The sequence below is a fragment of the Hordeum vulgare genome, chromosome 3H, assembly GCF_904849725.1.
Source record: "Hordeum vulgare subsp. vulgare chromosome 3H, MorexV3_pseudomolecules_assembly, whole genome shotgun sequence".
Classification (NCBI taxonomy): domain Eukaryota; kingdom Viridiplantae; phylum Streptophyta; class Magnoliopsida; order Poales; family Poaceae; genus Hordeum; species Hordeum vulgare.
In genome coordinates this window covers 620025116-620036946 of record NC_058520.1, presented here as the reverse complement: position 1 = coordinate 620036946, position 11831 = coordinate 620025116, and the positions used below count along the sequence as shown (strand labels likewise).

The 11831-nt window shown below is 42.9% G+C and overlaps 1 long non-coding RNA gene across 1 annotated transcript; it reads left to right on the top strand.

Annotated features, from left to right (window-relative positions):
* The first annotated feature begins 11122 nt into the window (after positions 1 to 11122).
* Positions 11123 to 11627, top strand: LOC123441249. Its single transcript, XR_006630442.1, has 2 exons — positions 11123 to 11206; positions 11322 to 11627. It is a non-coding gene; the product is annotated as an uncharacterized LOC123441249 (long non-coding RNA).
* The last annotated feature ends 204 nt before the right edge of the window (positions 11628 to 11831 follow it).

Below are 11831 nucleotides of genomic sequence, written 5' to 3'. Positions count from 1 at the left end.
ACCTTTAGCATCGCTACGAGTGAGAAAGTGTCATCATAGTCAACTGTTTGATCTTGTCGAAAACATCTTTGCGACAAGTCGAGCTTTTCTTAATAGTGACTTATCACCATCATCGTCTGTCTTCCTTTAAAGATCCATTTTTACTCAATAGTCTTATGACCATCAAGTAATTCTTCCAAAGTCTACACTTTGTTTTCATACATGGATCCTCTCTCGGATTTCATGGCTTCCAGCCATTTGTCAGAATCTGGGCCCACCATCGCTTTCTCCATAACTCGTAGGTTCACTGTTGCTCAATAACATGACCTCCAAGACAGGGTTACTGTACCACTCTGTAGTAGCACGCGACCTGGTCAGCCTACGAGGCTTGTAGTAACTTGATCCGATGCTTGATGATCACCATCATCAGCTTCCACTTCAATTGGTGTAGGCGCCACAGGAACAACTTCCCGCGCCCTGCTACATACTGGTTGAAGTGATGGTTCAATAACCTCATCAAGTTCTACTACCCTCCCACTCAATTCTTTCGAGAGAAACCTTTCCTCGAGAAAGGATCCGTTTCTAGAAACAAACACTTTTCTTTCGGATCTGAGATAGGAGATGTACCCAACTGTTTTGGATATCCTATAAAGATGCATTTATCCGCTTTGGGTTCGAGCTTATCAGACTGAAACTTTTTCACATAAGTGTCGAAACCCCAAACTTTCAAGAAACGACAGTTTAGATTTCTCTAAACCTTAGTCTATACTGTGTCATCTCAACGGAAATACGTGGTGCCCTTTTTAAAGTGAATGCGGTTGTCTCTAATGCTTAACCCATAAACGATAGTGGTAATTCGATAAGAGACATCATAGCATGCACCATACCAAATAGTGTGTGGCTATGACGTTCAGACACATCATCACACTATGATATTCTAGGTGGCATGAACTGCGAAACAATTTCCACATTGTCTTAACTGCGTACCAAAACTCGTAACTCAGATATTCATTTCTATGATCATATCATAGATAGTTTATCCTCTTGTTACGACGAACTTCACTCCGAAACAGAATTGAACTTTTCAATATTTCAGACTTGTGATTCATTAAGCAAATACTCTAGTATCTACTCAAATCGTCATTGAAGTAAGAACATAGTGATATCCACTACGTGCCTCAGCACCCATTGGACTGCATACATCAAAATGTATAACTTCCAACAAGTTACTATCTTATTTCATCTCAATGAAAACAAGGCCTTGCTCATGTGGTATGATTTGCATGTCACTAGTGATTCAAAATCAAGTGAGTATAAAGATCCATCAGCATGGAGCCTCTTCATGCAATTTATACCAACATGACTCGAGCGGCAATGCCACAAGTAAGTGGTACTATCATCATTACCTCGTATCTTTTGGCACCAATATCATGAACATATGTAACACTACGATCGAGATTCAATAAACCATTGAAGGTGATTATTCAAGAAAATAGAGTAACCATTATTCTCTTTAAATGAATAATCGTATTGCAATAAACACGATCCAATCATAGTTCATGCTTAACGCAAGCACCAAATAACAATTATTTAGGTTTAACACCAATCCCGATGGTAGAGGGATCATGCGACGTTTGATCATATCAACCTTGGAAACACTTCCAACACGCATCGTCACCTCGCCTTTAGCTAGTCTCCATTTATGTCGTAGCTTTCATTTCGTGTTACTAATCACTTAGCAACCGAACCGGTATCCAATACCCTCATGCTACTAGGAGTACTAGTAAAGTACACATCAACATCATGTATATCAAATATACTTCTTTCGACTTTTGCCAGCCTTCTTTTCTACCAAGTATCTAGAGTTGCTCCGCCTCAATGACAGTTCCCCTCATTACAGAAGCACTTAGTCTCGGGTTTGGGTTTAATCTTGGGTCTCTTCATTAGTGCAGCAACGGTTTTGCCGTTTCACGAAGTATCCCTTCTAGCCCTTGCCTTTCTTGAAACTTAGTGGTTTTACCAACCATCAACTATTGACGCTCCTTCTTGATTTCTACTTTCGCAGTGTCAAACATCGCGAATCACTCAAAGATCATTGTATCTATCCTTGATATGTTATAGTTCATCACGAAGCTCTCACAGCTTGGTGGCAGTGACTTTGGAGAACTATCACTATCTCATTTGAAAGATTAACTCCCACTTGATTCAAGCGATTGTCGTACTCAGACAATCTGAGCACACACTCAACGATTGAGCTTTTCTCCTTTACTTTGTGGACAAAGAATCTTGTCGGAGGTCTCGTACCTCTTAACAAGGGCACAAGCATGAAATCACAATTTTATCTCTTTAGAACATCACTTATGTTCCGTGACGTTTCAAAACATTTTCGGCGCCTTGCTTCTAAGCCATTAAGTATTTTGCACTGAACTATCGTGTAGTCATCAGAAATGTGTATGTCGGATGTCCACAGCATCCACAGACGACGCTCGAGGTGCAACACATCGAGTGGTGCATTAAAGACATAAGCCTTCTGTGCAGCAACGAGGACAATCCTCGGTTTTACAGACTTAGTCTGCAAAGTTTGCTACTATCAACTTTCAACTAAATTTTCTCTAGGAACATATAAAAAACAGTAGAGCTATAGCGCAAGCTACATCGTAATTCGCAAAGGCCATTAGACTATGTTCATGACAATTAGTTCAATTAATCATATTACTTAAGAACTCCCACTCAAAAAGTACATCTCTCTAGTCATTTGAGTGGTACATGATCCAAATCCACTATCTCAAGTCCGATCATCACGTGAGTCAAGAATAGTTTCAGCGGTAAGCATCTCTATGCTAATCATATCAACTATACGATTCATGCTCGACCTTTCGGTCTCATGTGTTCCGAGGCCATGTCTGCACATGCTAGGCTCGTCAAGCTTAACCCGAGTGTTCTGCGTGTGCAACTGTTTTGCACCCGTTGTATGTGAACGTTGAGTCTATCACACCTGATCATCACGTGGTGTCTCGAAACGAAGAACTGTCGCAACGGTGCACAGTCGGGGAGAACACAATTTCGTCTTGAAATTTTAGTGAGAGATCACCTTATAATGTTATCGTCGTTCTAAGCAAGATAAGGTGCATAAAAGGATTAACATCACATGCAATTCATAAGTGACATGATATGGCCATCATCATGTGCTTCTTGATCTCCATCACCGAAGCACCGGCACGATCTTCTTGTCAGCGGCGTCACACCATGATCTCCATCATCCTGATCTCCATCAACGTGTCGCCATCGGGGTTGTCGTGCTACTCATGCTATTACTACTAAAGCTACGTCCTAGCAATATAGTAAACGCATATGCAAGCACAAACGTTAATTTAAAGACAACCCTATGGCTCCTGCCGGTTGCCGTACCATCAACGTGCAAGTCGATATTATCTATTACAACATGATCATCTCATACATCCAATATGTCACATCACATCGTTGGCCATATCACATCACAAGCATACCCTGCAAAAATAAGTTATACGTCCTCTAATTTTTTTGTTGCATGTTTTTACGTGGTGACCATGGGTATCTAGTAGGATCGCATCTTACTTACGCAAACACCACAACGGAGATATATGAATTGCTATTTAACCTCATCCAAGGACCTCCTCGGTCAATTCCGATTCAACTAAAGTTGGAGAAACTGACACCCGCCCGTCATCTTTGAGCGACGGAGTTACTCGTAGCGATGAAACCAGTCTCTCGTAAGGGTACGAGTAATGTCGGTCCGAGCTGCTTCGGTCCAACAATACCGCGGAATCAAGAAAAGCCTAAGGAGGGCAGCAAAACGCACATCACCGCCCACAAAAACTTTTGTGTTCTACTCGAGAAGACATCTACGCATGAACCTAGCTCTGATACCACTGTTGGAGAACGTCGCATGGGAAACAAAAATTTCCTACGCGCACGAAGAGCTATTATGGTGATGTCCATCTACGAGAGGGGATGTGTGATCTACGTACCCATGTAGACCGTACAGCAGAAGCGTTAGTGAACTCGGTTGATGTAGTGCAACGTCCTCACGTCCCTCGATCCGCCCCGCGAACCGTCCCGCGATCAGTCCCACGATCTAGTGCCGAACGGACGGCACCTCCGCGTTCAGCACACGTACAGCTCGACGATGATCTTGGCCTTCTTGATCCAGCAAGAGAGACGGAGAGGTAGAAGAGTTCTCCGGCAGCGTGACGGCGCTCCGTAGGTTGGTGGTGATCTTATCTCAGCAGGGCTCCGCCCGAGCTCCGCAAAAATGTGATCTAGAGGTAAAACCGTGGAGATATGTGGTCGGGCTGCCATGGCAAAGTTGTCTCAAATCAGCCCTAAAACTCCACTATATATTGGAGGGAGAGGGGGGAGCCTTGCCTTGGGGTCCAAGAACCCCCAAGGGGTCGGCCGAGCCAAGGGGGGAAGGTCTCCCCCCAAACCGAGTCCTACTTGGTTTGGAAGGTGGAGTCCTTCTTCCCTTTCCCACCTCCTCCCTTTTTTTTCTTTTTCTCTTTGATTTTTCTCCCAATGCGCATAGGCCCCTTTTGGGCTGTCCCACCAGCCCACTAAGGGCTGGTGCGGCACCCCCAATACCTATGGGCTTCCCCGGGGTGGGTGCCCCCCCGGTGAACTCCTGGAACCCATTCGTCATTCCCGGTACATTCCTGGTAACTCCGAAAACCTTCCGGTAATCAAATGAGGTCATCCTATATATCAATCTTCATTTCCGGACCATTCCAGAAACCCTCGTGACGTCCGTGATCTCATCCGAGACTCCGAACAACATTCGATAACCAACCATATGTTTGAACCTCAGTGCCAAGGATTCATATAATCCCGCATGTCATTCCCTTTGTCCTTCGGTATGTTACTTGCCCGAGATTCGATCGTCAGTATCCGCATACCTATTTCAATCTCGTTTACCGGCAAGTCTCTTTACTCGTTCCGTAATATAAGATCCCGTAACTTACACTAAGTCACATTGCTTGCAAGGCTTGTGTGTGATGTTGTATTACCGAGTGGGCCCCGAGATACCTCTCCGTCACACGGAGTGACAAATCCCAGTCTCGATCCATACTAACTCAACGAACACCTTCGGAGATACCTGTAGAGCATCTTTATAGTCACCCAGTTACGTTGCGACATTGGATACACACAAAGCATTTCTCCGGTGTCCGTGAGTTATATGATCTCATGGTCATAGGAACAAATACTTGACACGCAGAAAACAGTAGCAACAAAATGACACGATCAACATGCTACGTCTATTAGTTTGGGTCTAGTCCTTCACATGATTCTCCTAATGATGTGATCCCGTTATCAAGTGACAACACTTGCCTATGGCCAGGAAACCTTGAACATCTTTGATCAACGAGCTAGTCAACTAGAGGCTTACTAGAGACAGTGTTTTGTCTATGTATCCACACAAGTATTGTGTTTCCAATCAATACATTTATATAATGGATAATAAACGATTATCATGAACTAAGAAATATAATAATAAATAATTTATTATTGCCTCTAGGGCATATTTCCAACAACTTTTGGTCTACAACTACCCCGCCTCCTGTCAGCTCCACCCATTTGCACCGAAACAAAGGGATCTTAAAAGTAGGTCCATAGTCAAGTTCCCATATCTCCTCTATGTACCTGTAATATGTTTCCAAACAGTGCCCATTCTCGTCTGTTGCATCAAAGCGGACACCACTATTTTGGTTTCCCATTTATCTTGGGCAACCATGTAAAATGTATTCCCATTTATCTCATACCCTTGGAAAGTACATATAGTCGAAGATGATGGCCTGGCCAAACAGTACATCTGATATCCAACGGTGTCGTCATTCATGAGATGTGTCTGTAACCAACTGCCGAAAGTCTTCTCGTGTTCCCCTTTAATCCAAGAGTTAGCCTTCCCCGGGTTTTCAGAGCGTAGAATATTCTTGTGTCTCACGATATACGGAGCCACCACGGTGAAATTGTGTAGAACTGTGTAGTGTGCTTGAGAGAAAGAATGCCCGTCCATACATACTTTTGCTTTCCTTCCTAGTGTGCCTTTTCCTGTCAGCCTACCCTCATACCGAGATTTTGGAACACCAATTGGCTTAAGGTCAGGAAGAATGTCCACACAAAACTCAATGACCTCCTCTGTTCCATAGCCCTTGGAGATGCTTCCTTCTGGCCTAGCACGGTTACAAACATATTTCTAATCTCTTCGACTAGGTGACTAGGAGGTGTGTCATTATATTGAAGAAGCATGGCGGGAACAACAACTCAAAGCTGACCACACATTGGACCACATCAATCCGTAACCCTGATAGACTTTCTCGATCGATTACCTTCTGAGAAATTGCATTGAGGAATGCACATACCTTCACAATTGTCAGGCGAACATTTTCTGGTAGAATTCCCCTCAATGCAACCGGAAGCAATTGCGTCATAAACACGTGGCAGTCATGAGACTTTGGGTTTTGGAATTTTTTGTCTTTCATATTTACGATTCCCTTTATATTCGACGAGAAGCCAGTCGGGACCTTGATACTGAAAAGGACTTCAAAGAAGATTTCCTTCTCTTCCTTAGTAAGAGCGTAGCTGGCACGCCCTTGAAACTGCCCTGCATGCATGCCATCTCTTCCTTTATGACGTTCCTGGTCCTCCCGTGCTTCCGGTGTATCTTTTGACTTCACATACAAGCCCAGGAAGCCTAGAATATTCACACAGAGATTCTTCGTCAGGTGCATCACGTCGATTGTCGAGCAGACCTCATGGACTTCCCAGTAGGGTAGCTCCCAAAATATAGATTTCTTCTTCCACATGGGTACGCGCTTATCAGGGCCGTTAGGAACAGGTTGGCTGCCAGGACCCTTTCCAAAGATTACTTTTAAATCTTTGACCATATCAAATACTTCAGCACCAGCACGGATGACAGGCTTCCCCCGGGGTTTTGCCTTGCCATTGAAATGCTTGCCTTTTTTCTTTAAGGGATGCTTGGGCGGAAGAAAACGATGATTGTACGGTACACATTCTTCTTACATTTGTCCAGATATATACTTTCTGTCTGATCCAAACAGTGCGTGCATGCATTGTATCCCTTGTTTGACTGTCCTGAAATGTTACTAAGAGCAGGCCAATCGTTGATGGTTATGAAAAGCAACGCTGGAAGGTCAAATTCCTCTTGTTTGTGCTCGTCCCACACACGTACACCTGGTTCGGCCCGCAGCTGTAAAATTTCATCAACTAATGGCCTTAGGTACACATCAATATCGTTGCCGGGTTGCTTTGGACCTTGGATAAGGACTGGCATCATAATGAACTTCCGCTTCATGCACAACCAAGGAGGAAGGTTGTAGATACATAGAGTAACGGGCCAGGTGTTGTGACTGCAACTCTGCTCCCCAAAAGGATTCATGCCATCTGTACTCAGACCTAACCATAAGTTCCTTGCGTCAGCTGCAAATCTCGGGAACTCTCTCTCGATTTTTCTCCACTGCTGACCATCAGCGGTTTGCCTCAACTTATTGTCTTTCATACGATCTTCCATGTGCCATCGCAACAACTTCGCATGATCTTTATTTCTGAATAGACGTTTCAACCGTGGTATTATAGGAGCATACCACATCACCTTGGCAGGAACCCTCTTCCTGGGTGGCTCGCCCTCAATATCACCAGGGTCATCTTTTCTGATCTTATACCGCAATGTAGTCCATACCGGGCAGTTATCCATATTCTCGTACTTCTCACCGCGGTAGAGGATGCAATCATTAGGGCATGCATGTATCTTCTGCACGTCTAATCCTAGAGGGAAGACAAGCTTCTTTACTTCGTACGTGCTGGCGGGCAATTCGTTCTTTCTTGGAAGCATCTTCTTCACCAGTACCAGCAACTTTTCGAATGACGAGTCAGTCACACCGGTCTCTGCCTTCCACTTCAGCAATTCCAGTGTGCTACCCAGCTTCTTCTGGCCATCTTCACAAGTTGGGTACAACAATTTGTTGTGGTCCTGTAACATCTGCTCGAACTGGAACCTCTCCTTTTATGTGTCGCAACCTCGCCGTGCATCAGAAATGACCCGCCAAGATCATCAGCGGGCTCATCTGGTTCCCGTTCTTCATCCTGATCTTCTTCTTCATTGTCTTCCATTGCGGTATCAGCATACTCAGGGAACATAGATCGGTAGTTGTCATCATCGTTCTCTTCTTCTTCATCGTCGTCTTCCATCATAACCCCTCTTTCTCCGTGCTTGGTCCAAACATTATAGCCCGACATAAAACCGGACCGAAGCAGGTGGCTCTGAATGACTCTTGAGGAAGTGTAATCCTTCTCATTCCGACATTCAACACATGGACAAAACATAAAGCCACCACCATGCTTGTTCGCATCGGCTACATATCGAAAAGAATGCACGCCTTCTCTGTAAGGGGCTGTGCGTCGATCACCATACATCCATGGATGGCTCATCTGCGTTATACGACAGTATATCAAATACAATCACGATCCTAAAAATTAGTACCGCACGGTCTAAACAAGGAAATATAGTTGCTAACCTTTTTGAATAAGTAGAAATAAAGAGGAAGAGGTTTAAGCATGGCTCAGGCATCTCATATCGTAGTTGTGTTCGGTGAACTGAAGCGGCATCGCTCTAATACACATTTCAACAAACACCTCTAGTGCATGAAAAAAAATGAAGAGCTAGCACACACCCACACTCTTCCATCCAAGAAAAATGCAAGGAATAGGGGAGAGGGGGGCTGTGCTATATATAGGCAGAGGACTTTAGTCCCGGTTTGAGACACAAACCGGGACTAAACGTGGCGCACATGCGGGCTGCACCCTGCATAGCCCTTTAGTCCCGGTTTGAGACACAAACCGGGACTAAAGGCTCCTTACGGGCCGGGACTAAAGCCTCGAGGGAGGCATTGCGATTTGGGGCGACGTGGCCGGGCCTTTAGTCCCGGCCAAAGGCCCGTTTTCCACTAGTGTAAGTAATGTATGGGTTGCATGATGCCATTTGAGGTTCGGTTTGGATAGAAACTTCCCTTATTTTTTCCTCAGGGATTTACACTGGGTATCAAACCCACGGCAAGATGTGTACTACAAGAAAGATTCAAACAATCATGACTAGGAAAAACCGCATAGGCAGCCACTTAATAGTGGCGCGAGGTAGGATAACCACGTTGTTGTTAATTAGTACCAGTGCGGGAAGTGCGGAATGGAAGGCCACGCTGCAAGTACGTAATGGTAATAGCGAGTGTGGGCTTACCCTGCGCTAATACTAAGTGGTCCCCATCGTACTCCCCGGGACTAGCCATAGTAGCAGCATGGCGTAAGAAGCCTGACCTATAGCTAACGATAGAGTAGTAGTGCGGGTCAGGTACCCTGAGTTACCACTATAAGTACACGGGGCCACCAGGTGGGTCTCACTTAGCACCAGTGTGGCTCCCGCCCAGCGATGTGGCTACATGGCTTAGTAGTAGCGCGAGATAGTGCTCTGTGGTACTACTATGCTCGCCTTCCACTTATACATGCACTCCATGCCCGTATGTTTTCTCACTCTCACTCTCCTCACTCTCGATCTTCTCACGCCTCCGACGCTCTTCCTTCTGCGGACCCATCACCCGGCATCGCTACTCCTCTGCTGTCGCCCCGGCTCCTCCTCCAATGAGGTATCTCCCTCCTCCATCCTCCCTTCCTCCCCCCTCCTCCCTCCCCCCTTCCTCTGTCCTCCAGATCATCCCCTTCCTCTACTCCTCTCGTCAGCACCTCTCTCCGACACTGGAGCCTCTATTGGTCGCCGATTACTAGAATAATGGAACATAGGGGTTTTGAAAATACCATTTAAATAATTATTTGAGGCATTTTTTATTATGTAAATATTTCCTAATGCATTTTAAGATGTAAATTAAAGGATTAAGAAATACATTCAAGATCCACAATATTTTCCAAAAGTTTCTATATGGAGGGAAGAATATTGGGAAACACAAAACAGAAAATCATGAATTTAATAAAAGATATAATATAATTGGAAATTCTACTTTTATCACAAGTTTATTTGGCAAAAATTTGGGTTAAAATTTTGGGGTGTTACACTACTGCAGGCTGTCCCAATATGTTAATGATTTGCTTATAGTGGGTTGCGGGAGTGACTAAAACCCAAACCTGAGTTTGTGAGTTGTTACATATGGGATTAAAGGGGACTTTTGACTTAATGCTATGGTTGTGTTTTAGCTTAATGAATTTTTAGTATTGATAGGAACTTTCTAGAGTTCCAATCATTAGAGTGTATGATTGAAGTAGTACGAAACGTATGTTAGCTTAGGCCACTATGTCATAAGTATCATGAGTATCACACGTTTCATACTCAATTGCCTAGGGACAGTTTTGCATATCGTGCACCACTTTTACACACTGGCTTTATTTACTATAATATTCTTTATAAAAATACACCTTTATTATCTTGCAAACCTATCCCGCCACATCTACAAAATAATTTTATTATCGTTCTAGATAAAGCGAACGTGAGTGTGGTATATATATAGACTTATCTACCGTGCGTGATGAATAACTTATTCTGCACCGTGAGTGATGAATAGACTTATATATGAATAGAAAGTATATTCATCACTCAGGGTGCAGAATAAGTTATTCTTCACTCGAGATAATCTTACGATCATTTGATAAATACATTACTTCTGAAATACAAAAAATTACATTTATATTGATTCACCGCGTAAAATTTGACATAAGAAAATGAAAATATATTTCATAAAACTGGAAAAAATGAATTTTATGTATATTTTATACTCTGTAATTTTACATGACATAAAATATTTTTTACAATAATTATATATTCTTTACGATCGTTTTTTACATATAAATAAGACAAAAAATTACGAAACGATGTTTTGATGTTAAAATAGAGGGGGTGAAGAATAACTATTCCTCACCAAGGTGACGAATAGTCAATCCCTATATATAGAGAGAGAGAGATGGATATAGATATAGATATAGATAGATGATATGGCCAGATCTTTTTTCTATTATATTTGAGTGAATCGGCAGTACACATTCTCTGGCTACAACTCTATAAGATAACATCATGAATGCTTCTGGAACCCCAAACAGAAACAAAAATCAGATATGGAAGGGAAAACTATTCTTCTCTGCCTTATGGTGCTTGTGCTTCTAGGAAATCTAAACCATGCTCGTAAGAAATCAATCTCCATGTCCCTATATACATGTCTCCATTATCCCAAGCATTGTAGAACTGCACAAGTTTCTTAGTTTGGATATATCTTATTGACTTATTTTGTTGTCAACAGGGAATTGCCATACCCATTGTGCTTTTTGGGAACCATTTATTTGTTTTCCTATGACTTGCCAGGCAACATGTGAGCAGAAGTGGCGGAATCTCCTTGATCACTCCTATTGTCATGCGGATAACATTTTCGTAAACTCTTGTATGTGTGTTGTGTGTGATAAGTGACTATATCGAATTGCACTTTTCCATCTTGCCAAACAATGAAGAATGATGTCCAGTAATAAAATATTCCATTGACGTGCATGTGATATTCTATTTGATTTTATTCTGCTCTTCATAATCTTATACTGTATTTTGATTTGAAAAACTATCATGTGAGGCATATGTCCATTAGTTAGGTTTTTTTGACAAAATGTCTTTTGTATTGCCTCTAGGTACACACACTTTTTCTCCATACCCTTCTAAAGAAACAAGCATTGAAAAATTTGAACCAAGGGAGGCTAGCTAAGTAATCATTCAAATCCAAGTGATAATAGGCGTCACATCGAGGTAACTAATCAAAGAGATAACT